Genomic DNA, 13,366 nt, shown 5'->3' on the forward strand with positions numbered 1-13,366 from the left:
CTTGCGCCCAAAAGCTGAAAATGGCGTGCGCCAAAAAATAATCGGATTTATAAAACCGTGCGCACGCACACTTGCACGCAATGTCCTCGTTATAAGTCACAGACCTCCTGGAGTTGTGCGCACCCAGATCCGCCTCATATTCCACCCTCTACACGCCCTAGTTCAACCATAAATGGTCATGCAAATCACCTCATGAATGCGATCTGCATATAAAAAAGCCGGCATGCGACGGGTGAGAAACAAACCAAAAAACACAATTTCACCGAGAATGAGCTAGAAACCCTTGAACAGGAGGTGGAGGACTGAATAAAGATTTTATTTGGTGGCCACAGAAGCGGGATCACGAATAAAAGAAAGCGAAAAAAAGTGGCAACACATCAACGCTGCTGATGCTGTCAGCTGTGTCTGTGGGAATGCACGGACAGTGACAGAACCAAAAAAAAAAAAAGTGGTCTGATCTAAAGGTAGACCAAATATTTCTACTCCTTTACCAACATGTAGTTAATGTGTTGCTTTTAAATTTGAGGATGTTTGACATGGATGTGCAACATAAAGAATCACATTTTTTAAAGGTGGAGGCAAAAAGGAGTATGTGCCAGTGCCATCTTGCGCAATTACGCACGAGGGTCACCGCAGTATTTATATGTTTATGGCAATTAGTCTGATCAGACACCCGGCCTGAATTACAGCATGAACCAGTGGTATCCCTGTCCCAAAATACAATGTGTAATTTGAAATACAATTCAAAGATGAAAGTGTAATAGGCGAACACGTTTCTTCATGCCGGTTTTGTCATGAACAGCACATGTCTAAGTAGGGCTGATGAAATGAGTGTAACGGTTATGCTTAATGGCTGTATTTCGAGACATGATAAATGCGCTGGAAATATTTAGCTAAATAAATAAATATATTCCATGCAGTCGCGCCATCCTCTCCCCCTCCCGCACTCACAGAGTGGATAGTGAGACGTTAGAGGCAGTGCGGATTAAATACGTATTTAGAAAGAATTTCAATTCAGGATTTGAGTTGGATTTTACAATGTTTTTATGAAACAATTATCACTCACTCCAAGCGCAAAATAAGGCTGCTGGATTTATTTTCAATGATAACATGGATCTAAGGTGGATATAGCGTGACATTAAATTTGTGTGAGACATCAATAAAAATCTGACTCCACTTCTCCACCTCACCATCGGCGTCGCCACTTCCCAGTGTCTCCAAAATGTGCGCACACATGACTCAGAATTTGCTTACAGGTGCACACATTCTCCCGCCAAGTTTATTTTTATAAATCACAACCTTTGCGTGGTAAGTGGCGTACGCCACTTTCAAGCCCTGTTTTGTGCGTAAGCAAGCTTTATAAATGAGGCCCCAGTGCTTTTTCTACACTCTTTACTTTTTATTTTTTTATAGCGTTTGCTGTGTTCATGATCATGGTGTGAATTTTGGCATGAAAACAAATACAGCACTTAAAGGTTTAAAAAATATAAAAATTAAGGAATATTTTTTATTTATAGTTAGGAATCATGTTTGTTACATGTATGATCACCCCAACCCCTTCCTATCTGTTGTTTTGCCATTTTGGGTTTAAATTTCATGACAATTTAGCTGTAATAGATTCATATCACTATATAGGGTCTATAAAAGTCGTAAATTCAATTTGGAGCACCTTTGAGATACTTAATAGATCACAGTAATCAGCTATCTCAAAGTACTATTAAATGTGCTAAGGTCTGGCTTCATCTTTTTTTTCTTTTCAAAGGGTCATTGGAACAGGATGGACACAGGAGTAGGCCAAGTACAAGAAGACCATCCACACATGCACACCCACACAACATTCTGTGCATTACTCCGTTTTTGTTATATTTACAGTTGTTGAATAAACTGTTTTCCTTAGAAATTTGTTTAGCCCCCCCCCCCCTTTTTTTTTTTTTTACAACCTTTGACCCAAGGCTCCTATATTAGCTTTTTAGTCTTCTAATCACTGTTTTACTCTTCAATTAGACGTCATAATGTATCATCACCCCTATTTAATACCAATCTCATTACCATTGCTACTGTATTGAAAAAAACATCAACTGTCTCTGTTCATTGAATATATAAAAACATTTTAGTTTTACTTTTACACACCTTTCTTTACTAAACTAAATATAATATGTAACACATGTATTCATATATATATATATATATATATATATAAACATGTATGTATTTGTAATTAGGAATCCACGTGAATGTGATTTAGTCCATATGCATCTGCTGTGGTCCACACAAGCACTACATAAAACTGAGTTGGGTCCTATCACCAACCCATGAAAAACTCCATAGCCTCCACATGGGAGAAACTTGTTTTGCCCACATGGGACCTGTATGAAGCCCAACAAGGGCCCATCATCAACCCATGTAAGGGAAAATCTGTGGGACCCACATGGGGAAAAACAGTTCTGCTCATGTGGGACCCGCATGAAGCCCAGCAAGGGCCCATCATCAGCCCATCAGGGCTAACACATGTGGGGCCTCCATGGAAACTGAGGACAAATTTAGCTGGGCCCCAATTGGGCAGCCAGACTGGGCCCCACATATCAGCCCTGGTGGAGCCCATCTGGGCCCCACATTAGTGTACTGACTGGGGAAGCAGGAAAAGCTAACACCAACGTTGGCTTAATTGCCTCGTTCACGCTTTGTAAAACTTGACAGGAACAAAATGAATCTCACTGTCTCAGTTAGTCTTGTTAGTTATCTACCAACAATCACCAGTTCTTCTTAGGTTGAAATAATTCACAAAGCTGGTTTGTAAGTTAACTTACTACAAAGGTACACCAACTCATGGCCGCCACACTAACCATCCTGCTATGTTGATATGACTGGGAATATTCATTTTACTGTCATTTTATTTCTATGTTGCGACCTAACAGAAAACCAAACTACAGGTTGTAATTTCTGCTTGTTAAAATGCTGTGTGGTTGATTGGATTTTGGAGGAGGACAGCCTCCTTTTTTTTTCTTTTTTTTTCTTTTTAATATAGTGTTTTTTACCCCTTTTGACTGTATTACATTTAACATATGTCCTGCTGCCATGTTGACCCTGTCGTCCTATTGAGAGATGCCTGTTCACTATGATGCCTTACATTCTGTTTTGCCACTTACTGTAAATGAAGATTTCTACAATGAAGATAACAAAACACAAACATAAAACCCCAGAGTGTGAGCTTGAAATGCACTTGCTAATAAAATGTCAAAAAAGGAAAACAAAATGTATTTAATACCTTTTATTGTCTGCAATCTTCCACAATTAGTTCCCTCATTTCCTTGGCTCTGATTGTAAGTATAGTATAAGCATAGTCAACTTATTTATTATTATTATTTATGTATTTCTACGTTTCTACATTTATTCATTTATTTATTTCTGTATTTATTTATTTATTTATTTATGTCTACATTTATTTATGTATTTCTACATATATTTATTTATTTATTTATTTCTACAAGGATAATACATAAGTATAAATAAATAAATATGTAAATAAATTAATGATGAAATAAATAATTAAATACATGAATAAAAGAATAAATAAATATATTTACATTTATTTATTTACGCATTTTTACATTTATTTATTTAATTCCACATTATTTATTTATGTATTTTCTTTTTTTTTTATTTCTGCATTTCTACATTTGATTCTGTATTTATTTCTGTATTTCCACATTTCCACATTTATTTATTTCTACATTTCTGTGTATGTATGGTAATGAGGTGGGTGGTCCTAACATCAGTCTAAAGCTTGATTGGTCACATCAATGTGCTCTACTAGTGCTGTCTTCACTGTTGCTACTAGCCACTTAGCTAGGCTGACGTTGGTAACACTGTGGAGTAATGGAGAGTTGTGTCCGGGCCATTGCCAATGATTTAAGATCATTAGCTGACAGTGTCGAGAACAGTGAAGCTAAGGACTATATTGAGTTTCGTCTGGGGAGAATAATGGAGGATTTATGCCAACTGTCTGCTGATATGGATGTTGAAGTTGACCTATCAGTGCTAAACGGTCTGCAAGAAGTCGCCCGCCAGTTTCACTTAATCTCTTAGACAGAGGAAGCATCGGCTGGACACCCTCCCTACATTTTACCTCCAGATGAAATCCAAGCTCGGCTCCTTTTGGCGCTCACAGCTCGAGATATTGCGGATTTGTTTGGGGTGAGCGAGAGAACCATTCGTCAGAGAATGGAACAATATGATATTAGGTAATTTTAATCAAATTTTGGCTTGTCCTGTCTTGTATTTGTGTGTAAAACTTTATTTTGGTAAAAGTCATAGACTGTATAGCAAAAGTCTACCATCCTTTTTGCAAATTTGACATTTTTGAGATTTTTGTTTGACTTATTTATGAAATGTTTTGATGTGTTTGGGGAACATTTTGTGAAAATTTTCAACTTTTTATAAAGAAATTTTACTTTTTGTGAATTTTTGGCCGAAAATTTTCAACTGTTTGACTTCTTTTGGTGAAATTTTATGATTTAGAACTTTTCTGAAATTCAAAACATTACTTAAGTGTAAGAATGTAAGTATTATCAACCAAATGTACTTCAAAGTATCAAAAGTAAAAGAACTCATTGTGCAGTAAAATTATCCCTGTCAGTGTTTTACTGAATTAATATTACTGCTGCATTAATGTGTATGTTGCATTTTACTGCTGCAGATGTTTAATATTGAGCAAATTTGAACTACTTTACACACTATTGTGTAGTGTATAGTATACAACAGGCCAGTTAGGGTTTGTTCAACCTTTATTTAAGTCTTAAAGATCATTGAGGTTTCCCTCATTTACCATGATGTTGAGATACAGTTGCAAAGACACAAGAAACACAAGGTTAAAAACAAGAGAATATTCATTCCAAACATTTACACACTTCACTGAGGTGAATATGTTCTTAGTGTTGTTGTCCTGTGAGAACCGTGCATCTCTAAAAAGTCAACAAGCTGTTTTCAACTTTGTGATGATGCATTTTCCAGCTGAGCCATGAGGGGTTTTAAATAGTTCATTCAGCTTAAGAAGTTTGGAGCATTTTCTAAACCCATGAAGAAACACGTTGATCCTTCAATTTATCACAAACATTCAAAATCAACATATTTGGAGATAATATGATTTTCACTGGACAGGAAAGGTATGAAGAATTGTCATCTCAAAATGAAGTAAAACTGTCAAATAAATGTAGTGTAGTAGAAAGTACAATAGTTCCCTCTGAAATGTAGTGGAGTGGAAGTATAAAGTAGCATAAAATGGAAATATTCAAGTAAAGTATAAGTACCTCAAATTTGTACTTAATTACAGTACTTGAGTAAATGTACTTGGTTACTATCCACCACTGGTTTTGGTTGTACTGTGGTTATATCTGTGTCATATTAACTGTTTGTTTTTTATTATCAGAGTCCACAATCTACTTACTCCATTGGACGACAATGATCTGGATAAAGGTGTGACCCAGATTCTGCGGAACCATCCCAACTGTGGATACAAAATGATGGTTGGGCACTTGAATGCACAAGGCATCCGCATACAGCGTAAGGAATTTTAGTCATTACCTATTTATAGCATCTGGGGATAATTTACCAACAGGTTGGGATTTGAGCTACTTGCTGATCTACTACTGACAACAGGGCTTAAAGCAAGGAAAAAATTTGTGCCTTAAATGTTTTTGGGATTTATTTCTGTGTCTGAAGTGCTTTCAGGATTTTTTCTGGGGCCATTACTGATTATTAGTGACCAAGGAGACAGATAACCAATATTTGGAACGGATACAGGCTTACTTTTGCAGTAAATCTTGGTGTCAAAATGCAGAATAACACAGGGTGTTTTATTTTGAAAACTTTCCACATTTCTCTATGCTGTTTCTGTGTCTGATGCCCTGTCTGCTCGCTGCTCGCTGCTAAGCTCGTTGCTCGCAAAAACAAATAGACCAGAAACAATCGCTGCAGAGTACGAGCTAGCTGTAAGCCGACATGGAGCTGTGCGGCTGGTCTGAAAACTGCTTCTGGCATCCTGTGTCAGTGCCATGCCAGTATTCCGTTGCTGTGCCGGAGAACTTTAAGCCCTGTGATAATGTGCAAAAGAATATGATTTAATTTAGACTGGAATTGGTCTACTTATGAATTTACAGAGAGATTGGGAAAGGGCCAGCTTGGTTTTGTAATACACCTAATTCTGTTAGGTTCTGTTTTAATAGGACAACATGTGCAGGAATCCATGCGGCGTGTGGATCCTCATGGGGTTGTGATGCGCACCCTTCAGCTTAACCCACGGAAGCGCAGGAACTACTCTGTACCGGCGCCCAACAGTTTATGGCATATTGGCGGAAACCATAAATTGATTAGGTATCTGAAGAATATTAATGATCTCAACTAGTTTTACAAAATATCATATTTTTATTATGTTTTGGCCCTTGCTGCTCCTTAACTCTTACACTCTCTCAAAAATGTCTTACCTGGTAAGCCATGTTTGGGCATTAATATCTTGAAAAGACTTAGTCCTAGCCTCACCAAACTTTAAAGGATAGAAGACAAACCTATTATCAGTATGACTAACCCATTAAGTTTGTACTGCATGCCTACTGATTTTCTATAAGGCGCCACATGTGGAACCTTGCTCCTCCCACTCTGCTGGTGGGTTCTGGCCATCCAGCTCACTGGCTGCTGTAGCAGAGTATTTATCTATGAAGGGAACACAGTAGCATATTGGCACGTGCTACAATAAATGATACATATATTAAGCTATTTTCATGTTCCTGCAAGCAACCACAAAATGAAAATGTAACCATGCTATTTTATTTTTATTTTTCATCGTCATCCTATCTAGCTTATTCTTTAAACTCTTTCTCAGCGGTGTGAGAACTCTTCATGCAGCCTGCACAACTAACTGTTCATTTTGTATGCGAATGTCAACACACCAAAACCCCTGTAGACATCTTTAATCTTCAGTCTGATACTCAGACTAACATTTTAGAGCTGTAACCGCAAAACCGTGTTATTTTTGTTTACGATTACCATACCGCCAGAATCTCATGCTTATGTCTTATATTTTTATTGTGTCCTGCTTGTGGATGGATGACAGATTGTGAGATGGAGAAGCAAGACAAATTTTTGTGCAAATAGACAAAGTATTATCTTATCTTATCATACCGGCATGCCGACACATGCAATGTGCTTAAAAATGTGATACTTCAGCTCTGTTGAGCAATACCTCATGCATTCGTCACTGTGAGCTTTGATACTGGAAAAATGAAATTCTTCTCCGCATGCCACACATTTCTGCGGCAGTCCAACCAGCTCACCACTGCATCCTGGTTGACATATCTGTTGAGGAGATCATTTGAAAATTCAGCATAGAAAATAATGATGAGACTCATTCATAATCTGTAAATTTAAGAATGGAACAACAGTTTTAAAGTGAGAAACTTACAGGCTCCAGATCGAGGTTCCTTTGAAGTGGATGAATAAAAATGGTGGCATGACCAATCTGTGTTTGTGGGTCGCTGCCTAGACATTGGTCTTCTTCGCCATGTGAGTAGGGACCAAAGAGTCTTGACACTTCCGGTGGGATGAAGTGATGAAAACAGGCAATAATCAATTTTAGGAAATTAAAATAACATCAAAACAGAATAAACCCGTCATCACCATCAATAGTACATATCAGTCTACAGAACAGATCAACTGCCAGTGGTGGACAGTAACAAAGTACTTTTACTTGAGTACTGTACTTGAGTAATTTTTTTTAGTATCTGTACTTTACTTGAGCATTTGTTTTTTGTGTGGAAACTTCTGACTTTCACTGCATTTCAAAATCAAATCTTGGTCTTTTGACTCCACTACATTTCTAGGAAAGTTGTCGATACTATTAGTGTACTTTTAGTCTAAGCAGAGCTTTCTAAAAAGGCAATTGGCCACACACTTTGTTCCTCACAGAGGGAAACCAACCACAGTAGCTGTTCTCAACTGGGATTGATGTAAAAGCAGAAATACATCAGGCTTTGTGTAGCATAGTGCTTTTACATGCAAGTCAGCGACTTCATTAGGTGATTTCACAGAGTTACAAGCTTCTGAAAATGACTTGTCAAAATAATACAGCAATGTATTGATATTAGAAACTATACTTTGTAAATTGTGCTATTTAATAACATACTGAAGTATTTCTGAAAGCATGTACTTTTGAATGCTTAAATATTTTAAAAGCAAGTACTCAAGTACTTTAACTCGAGTAAAATTTTGACTGAGCAGCTTTCACTTGCAATTGAGTAATATTTGACGAGGATTATCTATACTTTGATTTAAGTACTGTGGTTGAGTACTTTGTCCACCACTGTAGCTCGGAAACATCTTGGTCACAAATCATTTTAATCAAATAGCATGTGGCTGTCATTATATGACAACCGTGGCCAATGAGCTGTGGCATTGTGCCATATTGTGTGACAAAAATGTTTTGAGAACACTATGAATATGTAGTTTGTAATCAATTACCTAAACTACATGATGAAAAGTAGTTCAATACTGAAGATGTCACTGATATTTGAATATAGTCAAACTACCACCAACTACTGTAAAGTGTAGGTGAATTAGTAATTGAACTACATGTAGTTAACCACTGTTACTCCCCAACATTGACCATATGTTCACTGCAGAAACCTACCGTCCACTGGGTGTCTGTGTTTAACTTGTGATGATGTCGATGGAGCAGGAGGATGTGGTGAACTTGGAGACATGGCACCTGATGCTGCACAAAACAACACAAAACATTACGTAGGGCCCTATAAAATCTGTTTTATTTTTTCCAAATTACGTTCCGTTTTTATTTTTGGGAACTCCATTTTTTGCCTTTTATGCTTATTATAGTGTGCTATTAATGTGTACAAATAAGATATAAACAATTTAATTAGAACTATATGTAAATTTAATAATTTTACACAACATGCCACTGTTTTTCATTCAAACCAAATGCTGCATAATGCAACACAACATTGCACTATTTCTTGCTTCAAGTAAACACAAACAAGATATTGCTTGTAAGTAGGGATGCATTTAACATTTTGGCTCATACCAATATCTGATATTAACACTGCTGTTATAGCCAATAGCCAATGTTTACTGATCCCGTAATGATGCATATAGTACATGTTTTTATGATAATCAAACTTTGTACATACTGAAAAACACATGTAAACATTTAATTTGAAAAAAAATGTCTTTCTTTATTTCCAAAACATTAGGAAAAGCTCATAAATAGCCCATAAATTTTTTTTTAAATGTTTGTAGCACGAGTTGATTAAGTTAAATCGAAAATTAGCATCAGGGATAGAGGACATTTTAGCTACATGCTAAGTTAGAAGTTGACATTGTTGCTTTGAGATGTGCACACACTGTGTGACAGTGTGTACAGTTTAGACTATTTGACAGCGAATACACTCCTCAGGACCTAAGCCAAGTTCAGCAGCACATCACGCACACACGCAAGCCCGCACGCGCTCGGGTGTACCAGTGTGTCCCCATCGTTAGCATCATGGCTAGTGGACATTTTCTCCAATTAACTGTCTAGTTAATAGTAGAAGTTGACTCTTTTGCTATAGGATAAGGAAGCGACGCACACATTGCACTCACAGCTGTACTGTTAACTTCATATAGTAAGTTCATTCATTCATTCATCTTCTAACCGCTTCATCCTCTTGAGGGTCGCGGGGGGGCTGGAGCCTATCCCAGCTGACATCGGGCGAGAGGCAGGGTACACCCTGGACAGGTCGCCAGACTATCGCAGGGCTGACACATAGAGACAAACAACCATTCACGCTTACATTCACACCTACGGACAATTTAGAGTTATCAGTTAACCTAGTCCCCAATCTGCATGTCTTTGGACTGTGGGAGGAAGCCGGAGTGCCCGGAGAGAACCCACGCTGACACGGGGAGAACATGCAAACTCCTCCCACGCCCGGGATCGAACCGGCAACCCTCTCGCTGTGAGGCAAGAGTGCTAACCACCACACCACCGTGCCGCCCTCATATAGTAAGTTATTAATTAAAATCATGCAACATATCGCTTCCAAAAAAACAACTGAAGATGGACTCAGCCAATGGCCAACATATTGGCCTACCCTATATTAGCGAGCGAGGTGAAATTGCTTTCATATTAGACATTCGCTCGTTTTTACCATGTTTAACCTCAATAACTTCATGAAAACCGCCAAAGTTATTGATGTTGACATGGTAAAAACGAGCGAATGTTGAATATGAAACCAACTTCACTCCGCCATATTAGCGCAAAAAAGACGTGATCGGGGCATACCTAACTAATACAGTAGATGATACATCAGTTTTTCATTTAGCTAAATATCTGCTCTTCTCATTGACCCTCCAAATAAAAGTAGTAGAAACTTACTGTTTTCAAGCTGTTCGGCAACATCTTATTTAAGTTTAAGTTAATTTCAGAGGCATAATTACTCAACTTGTTTTGAGAAAAGCCACAATAAACGCATTAGAAATGCCTAGAAACTTGCATCTGTTTAGAGATTTACATTCTTGTGAAGCATTGTAGCAGAGATAAAATGAGTGTCACTTATTGAATGACCACATAAATATATGATGACAAGAGAAATTCAAACTGAAACTATCTTCATCCTGATTTTCACTCTTTGTAATAAGAAAAACGTCACCCATATTTGATGTACATTGCCACTAGTCATTCTTGGTAATACAGGTTGAACATGTTAAAAACTTTTAGGGCTACTGTATTGAGAAGGGATGCTGTTCTAAACATTATTATAATTATTAAATACATTTGACCATGCCGGTTCCAATTAAATGTGTTACAACAGTAAATTTGACTGCAACTTTGTTGGTCCCCCCCAAAAATTGCTGTTGAGAAATATTTCTCTTTATTGTCCCCCCAACAACTAACCCCAGATTAAAGTGCTTGGTTAAGGTTAGGAAAATGCTACTGTCATGGATAAAAGAGACCAATGTTGACTGTTGGTGCAAGGGCCGTCGTGACCTCCGTCAAAGTCGAACACTCTGGTGACCCAACCATCCACCTCAACCTCCTCCCTGGAGATGTTTTGCAATGGTGTGGCATCATGTGACTTCTGCCCTTGCAGCTGAGAGAGGACAGCTGTTACACTCCCAACTGCAAGAGGTTACATGTCAGGAAAACGCAGTCCTGCTGTCATGGTGTTTGTCAAGTACATGTCAGATTATTCCAACCTGTCCACACCAGAAACTGTCATATCTTTTGCATGGAAATTAAATCTAACAGTATTGAATACTTGTAAAGAAAGTATCAATCCACTGACATCTTCAGGTCAAAGCTACTGGGTATTGGTCGAAAACCAAAGTGTCACTACAGCACAGATCAATTAAGTCAAAAGGTCTTCGGTATGTGTCGAGCTGATGAGCAGAGGGAGGGCTGAAGTTTGATGGGGTCAATGTGATAACTAAAGCAAAGCTCACATCACCCAGACGATCCAAAGCCAAGTGAATATTCATTAAATTCTCCACAATAAGAGAGAATTTAATCTGCCAATTTAATTATGAGGCCGGCGCACAGGAAGGCTTTGGTCTAGATTCTGTTTCCCCGGGAGATTCGCCCTCTATCCCTGACTCCCACAATGAGAAAGACAGAGAGAGAGGAAGAGAGAGCAGCCATTTGACCAGCAATGAAGGTAGACATGGCCTCGCTGCACATACCTGAGAAAGAATAATGAGTGAAGGATGAGAGGAGAAGGAATGCAACTACACAGCAGTGTGGCCATTACTCCTCTGCATGGCCTATTATACTGAGAAAACAAGCAATATCCCCACACCCCAAATTAGGACACCAGAGAAACAGGAAGTTATTGAGGATGGGAAATGATATTCCTGAGCGGGATGCAGTGTCAGTAATAGCATTCAAATAGACTTTTTACAACATGGGTTCATCTCAGCTTCTTTGCTCTATAATGTGTAGTGAGTGGTTGGACAATAAGAGGGGAGGCTGGCTCTGAAGCAGGCCAAAAGGGACTGAAGTACAGCGCTGTTGCTGCTTTGAGAATGTGTAAACATATGTAGCAAACAAATTATGCAGCAGCAATCTGTCTTGCCAAGTCTCATACAAATAAAGGTAACATAAAAACGAGAAGTAAAAGTACATGTGTGAAATGAGGCAATTTTACTACTCAAAATTTACTGCGAAGGAATGTGAAAGTAGTTCAGGAAAAAAAAAACCCACCATGACCCTTTAGGGGCTCCGTAGGGATCAGATAAAAGCTTCAGCAGCTCAGTGCAGCTTCTGTATGATTAAATGTGTTGAAACCGCTGGAGCTGCTTTTCTCTCTGTCTCAAGTGACAGAATGAGCAACGGCTAATTTCAGTGTTTAACTTTAGCTGTCAGCTATCACTGCAGATAGACCCTGTAGAGGCTGTCCACAGACCCCTGACTGACACAGTGGTGAGGATTGTGCGCCAACATGTTCTCAAATACGGCTGCTTGGTCAGTACACCTCTAACATCAGTTTTGGACGGGTCAGTTTCCGTGTTAATTTTCACTTGTTAAGTGCAAAATTGTCAAAATAAACCTCCATCTGCACCATAGACTGTAGAAAATAATGATCATAGCTACCATGACCTCACCCCCTGGTTTATGGACTCCCATTTCGAAGCCTCGACTTAGGCACTTGTTTTTTTGGAGCCAGAAGTGACCATTTTTGGACGAGAGGGTGGACTGTGGGTGAGTGAGGGGGAGTAAAGAGTGGATTTGGCACGTTGGCTGTAGCAACGCCTCACAGACTGCCTGTCACTCAAGCAGACATGCCCCATAAATATGTATAACTTTAAGCCTTAATAAAATGTAAATGAGGGGGGAAATTAACTTTAGAGAGCAAAACTGTTTTTGTACCAGGCTATACATGTGTTATGTCTTTTCAAAATACACTTCCATTTTCACAGGAAATGTACAGTTTCTGCTTTTTAGATGCATACAGTCTTTTTCAAAGGACTTTCGCTGGTAAAACACCTCGTATTTATTTTTATTTCCTTTTGTTACAAAAGCACGTGGTTAGGTTTAGGAAAAAACATCACGGTGTGGCTCAACATTCATACAGGAAGCAAACACCGGGCTCCTGGATGAAATCCGCCTCCTTTCCTGCCCACCCTATAGAGACTTTCCAGCTCCTTCAATTCTGTAATTATCCGGCAGCATTTCAAATTGATGCTGTCCAGCAGTGTTATACACTGATGCTGCGTGGTGGCATATCATACCAATGTGAAAGGATGCCTTTTTGCGTCTGTGTCTGACACCGAAATCGCTGACCAAGCAGCGGTATTTGATGACTTCAGAATAAGAAATGGGTTGCAT

At 38.6% G+C, this 13,366-nt stretch overlaps 1 long non-coding RNA gene across 1 annotated transcript in view; it reads right to left on the reverse strand.

Moving 5' to 3' along the window:
* Positions 1-4,819: 4,819 nt before the first annotated feature.
* Positions 4,820-13,366, reverse strand: part of LOC125878983 (uncharacterized) — a 32,263-nt gene continuing 23,716 nt past the window's right edge. Inside the window, exons 3-5 of the long non-coding RNA XR_007447821.1 lie at positions 8,678-8,761; positions 7,454-7,581; positions 4,820-7,347 (exon numbers count right to left, since the gene is read on the reverse strand). This is a non-coding gene — a long non-coding RNA (uncharacterized LOC125878983). The remainder of the gene's footprint in view (positions 7,348-7,453; positions 7,582-8,677; positions 8,762-13,366) is intronic.

This window comes from Epinephelus fuscoguttatus, linkage group LG19 (assembly GCF_011397635.1).
Source record: "Epinephelus fuscoguttatus linkage group LG19, E.fuscoguttatus.final_Chr_v1".
NCBI classification, from domain to species: Eukaryota; Metazoa; Chordata; class Actinopteri; order Perciformes; family Serranidae; genus Epinephelus; species Epinephelus fuscoguttatus.